At 39.2% G+C, this 4,757-nt stretch overlaps 1 pseudogene; it reads left to right on the top strand.

The window, feature by feature from the left end:
- The first annotated feature begins 1,831 nt into the window (after positions 1-1,831).
- On the top strand, positions 1,832-2,346 carry LOC121832438 (TCF3 fusion partner homolog; annotated as a pseudogene).
- The last annotated feature ends 2,411 nt before the right edge of the window (positions 2,347-4,757 follow it).

Raw genomic sequence — 4,757 nt, 5'->3', positions numbered from 1 at the left:
TTCATTCATTCATTTAGGGCTATACAAGTGCCACAGTATGTATGTAGAGGTCAAAGGACAACTTGTGTGAATCAATTCTCTCCTTCTGCTATGTGAGTTCTGGGGATTGAACTCAGGTTAGCAATCTTGTCAGCAAGCACCTTTATTCACTAAGCCATCTCGTTGGCCCCCTTTCCACTTTCTTAATGGCATCATTGGTTAAGAGACTTTCTGAATTTTGAATAAATTTAATATGGCACTTCTGTTTTACAATTAGTGCTTTTGTTACACTGTTTAGACCTTTTCATATCCTAATACATATATTACTACTGGAAGTTCTTCTAGAATATATTCTTCTAGAAATATTGTTTTACTTTTGAATTTATAATCTATGTTTAATTAATTTTGGCTTATAGGATGAGCCGAGGGTCAAGGTTCACTTTTCTCTCCAAATACACACTGAATTAATCCAGAAACATTTATTGAACTCTCTAATGTTGACTCCCTAAATTAAAATGACATGTATCAAATGAACATTCATGTACGGATCTTTTTCTTCAGCCCACTTTGTTTTAGTGCTGTTTCTCTGTAATTCAGAACTAACTTGTCTTAGTCACAATGCTTTATAAAATTACCTGTACCATATACTGATGATTCTAGATAGTTTACATTGTCATATTCACTTTCAAAATAGTTTGAATTAAACTCTGATTTGCATTTTGTACCATTAAATTGTAGCTAGCACTTTAAAAAATTATATTTAATTTTACTTTAAGATATTTATTTTAATTTTCGTCTTGATTATGTGTGTTTGTGTGAGTATATGCCAGGGGCCAGAGGTGTCAGGTCCTTGCAACTGGAGTTGCAGGTGGTTGTGAACGCATGATGTGGGTACTGAAAATGGAACGTGGGTATTCTAGAGGAGCAATATGTGCTCTTAGCTGCTGAGTTATCTCTTTAGCCCGTTGTTTTACTTGTAAGCAATGCTACATGTAAATATAATTGCAAAAGCTGCAAGAGAAAAATGCAAACAACATATAAAGGGAAATGTATTAGGATAACAGTTGATTTCTCAATGGAAACTTTGAAACCAGAAGAGCTTGAAGCAAACTATTCCACATCCTAAAAAGACTATGGCAGCCGATGTAAAATAATATATTCAGAAAACTATCTGTCATAATTGAAGGTGAAATAAAAAGTTTTCACTACATAAGAAGCCTGAAAAAAAATGATATCCAACAAATCAAACCTAAGGAGGAAGCAATAGTCAGGGCTAAAGAGAAAATGAGCATAGTAGGGAGACTGTGGAAAGAAATAGGAAGCCATTATATATATATATTCACTGAGAACACAAACCCCACCACCAAAACCCAACAAAACAATGACCACAACTAACACAAATTTCAATAATAATTTATATTTCAATAACTTAGATAAATAAATGGCCTCAATTCTCCAATCAAAAGACAGACTGACTGAATGGAGCAAGAAACAGAATCCATCTATCTACTGCCTACAAGAAGTACATCTCAGTTTTAAAGCTAGCACTGCCCTAGAGCAAAAGGATGGACAAAAGTTCTCCAATCAAATGGGATCGGGGAGCAAGCAGGCATTGCTATCCTAGTATCTGAAACAATGGACTTCGAACTAAAACTAATCACAAGAGATAAAAGAGGGACAATTCATTGTAACCAAAGGGGCAATTAATCCAGATGATGTTACTATCCTAACGTATAGGCACCCAAGTCAGGGCTGCCCAGTTCCCTAAAACCTCTAGTAGTGCATTTAAAGATTGACAACAATCCATTAGTAGCCAGTGATTTCAGAGGTGTCTTGTTTCCTGACTGGAGAAATGGAGCTGGAACAGAGATGGATGACTGAGTGAGTCTTGAACAGGCCCCATCGGGTGCAAAGGACAGCTGGAGACTCCAGCAGGAGTGCAGGTCTCATGAGGGTGCTGGACTCCTGCGGCGATAACAACTGGACTAGCAGGTTCACCACTGTGCTGGAGGATGATGGCAGACAAGGCGCAGATGTCCCCACCCCAGGCAACGCTGAGAAGGAGCCTCCAGAGAAAGTGGGAATTTCCCCATCCCAAAGGACACTGGTACCTCTAGATCCCAGCATCCCAGCTCCTGGCAAGGGGACCAGTGGGAAGAAGAGATGGTGGGCACCACAGGTGGGGGCTTCTTTGACCCCAGAACTGGCCCCAGTACAGGTGGGAGGTTAGGCTGAGGTCAAGGAGTGATTAAGATTGGGGAAGACTTTGGTTTTGAAGCAGACAAGGCCTTGGATTCAAGTTGCATTTCTCGAGGGCCAGACAAACTGCTACCCTAACCTACCCTAGCCAGTCCACTCACTGACTAACTCTTCCCCCACAATAAAAGAAAATAGCAGGTGATTTCAATACTCCACTTTCTCGATTTATCCAGGTCATCTGGAGAAGAAGAAGAAGAAGAAGGAGGAGGAGGAGGAGGAGGAGGAGGAGGAGGAGAAGGAGGAGAAGAAAAAGAATTAACTGACATCATACATTAAATGTACTTAACAGATATCTATAAAATGTTCCATCCAAACGTCAAAAACTACACATTCTACTCAGTAACCCGTAGAAGCTTTTCCAAAATAGACCACATCCTGGGACACAAAAGAAATCTTTATAAATTCAAACAGATTAAAATCACACCATGTATCCGTCTGACCACAATGCAATAAAACTTAAGCTATGAGAAAAGTTAATTTATTTATCCTAACATAATAAAGGACAAATCCATTTCAATTTTATGTTAAAAATATTTTCCCCAACCCAGTTCCATAAAGTCATATGTGAAAAAACAAAACAAAACAGAGTTTTCTAAAGAGCCCACATCTAAAAGTGTCCTTACAAAGAAAAATCCCCAGCCTTGAGATGTCATGGAACAGATTATGACTTGTTACAAAATCAAATTGGAAGAATAAACATTCAGTAAATGTATGCAATGTGCCTGGCTTTGCCTGGAGTCTGAGAGGGCAAACAAAAATGTTAGCAGCTTCTTAGGATCCTGGGGACAAAATTAACTTAGGAACTGAAAGTTGGGCTGGTGAGATGGTTCAGGGGGTAAAGGTGCCTGTCCCCAAGTCTGATGACCTAAGTTCAATCCCTAGGTCCCAATACTGTGGAAGAAGAGAACCAGTCCCAGTAAGCTGAGTACACCTGTGAGGGATTTTTCATAATTAAATCATTTTTAAGTGGGAAGACCCAACTTTAACCCTGATCTTTTGAGGTGGGAAGATACACCTTAAATCTGGGCCATACCTTCCTGTGGCAGCTATATAATGGGCATGGTAGAAGGGAGCTCTTACTCTTTGCCACCTTGCCTTTACTCCCACTGGCTAGTTCATCCCTACATGGAATCTGAGTCTACTTCTTTGGAACTCCCGAGTGGACTGATGACCCGCTGAGACATCCAGCCTAATGGACTGAACAACTACTGGGTTCTTGGACTTTCCATTGGTAGACAGCCATTGTTGGACTAGCTGTAGCTGGACCACAGCCTGAAAGCCACCAATATTCATCCTGTCAGTTCTTTCCCCTAGAGAACCCTGACTAATACACACATACATTAAATCAAGGTGATGATTTTAAAAAGTAACCTAAAAGTTCGAATTTGCTGCCATACGATATTAGAACTACTTTGGAGGTGGTTATGGATAAGTCACGCTGAAATTCTCTGGAAGGCAGAGCAACTGCTGATTGTGAGAACCCTAGCTAAAGAATGGGGCTTTGAAAGTGGCAGGAGAAAGAGACCTGGAATGATAAGATGAATTAAAGTTGTAGGCTTTAAAACTTGGTTTTGTAAGAAGAATTTTAATTCTCACCTTCATCAAAGAAGTGAGAGCAAGATGTAGGGAGGTGAACCCATTATCCAGTGCTGACAGGATAGAGAAATGCCAGATTCAGATGTGTTAAGGGTCATTGCCAGTAAGAAGAAACAATAAATAAAAACAACAAAGGTAACAAAACTTAAAAGGGGAAATGGCTGGTCACTATCATTTTTCAGAGGGATTAATAACCACATAAAATCCAAAAGGGAGCCAGACTCTATCATAGGGATAGAGGTAAGAGTGGCAGAGTATCTTTGGCATCTAATGGATGCTTCCATGTCTTGACTGTCCAGTCCCAAATAACTGACTTAGAAGGCTGAATATGAATTATAAATGCTCAGCCAATAGCTCAGGCTTATTCCTAACTAGCTCTTACATTTTAAATTCACCCATATTTCTATTTATGCTTTGTCACACAGCAGTACCTTTATTAGCATGGCATGTTCATCTCCTGCTCCCTCTGCATCTGACTGGTGAATCCTGACTCCACCCTTCTCCTTCCCATCATCCTTAGTTTGGTTGCCCTGTCTATACTTCCTGCCTGTCTACTGGCCAATCAGTGTTTTATTAAACCAATTTGAGTGACAAATCTTTACAGTGTACAAGAGGACCATTCCATAGCATTTCCCCCTTTTTTGTCTAATTAAAAAGGAAAGTTTAACTTTAACATGGTAAGATTATGTGAGTTACAGACCAAACAGTCTGTAATTAATATTAAGCCTCTGAATGATTTATTTTATAACCTGCTACAGGCCAGGCAGGATACAGGAAAGGTGTTACAAAAAAATCTGATTACAAAAAACAGTTATCAAGTAAGAATTACAGTTATAAAATCCAGTCTATTTGTATTTGACAAAATCAGAGAAAACATTTAATTATTCATCCTATCTTGGTGAGGCCAAAGTTTTATAACCAAT

Source organism: Peromyscus maniculatus, chromosome 9 (assembly GCF_049852395.1).
Source record: "Peromyscus maniculatus bairdii isolate BWxNUB_F1_BW_parent chromosome 9, HU_Pman_BW_mat_3.1, whole genome shotgun sequence".
NCBI classification, from domain to species: Eukaryota; Metazoa; Chordata; class Mammalia; order Rodentia; family Cricetidae; genus Peromyscus; species Peromyscus maniculatus.
The sequence above is the reverse complement of the archived record's forward strand: the minus strand, read 5'-3'. Positions and strand labels throughout refer to the sequence as shown.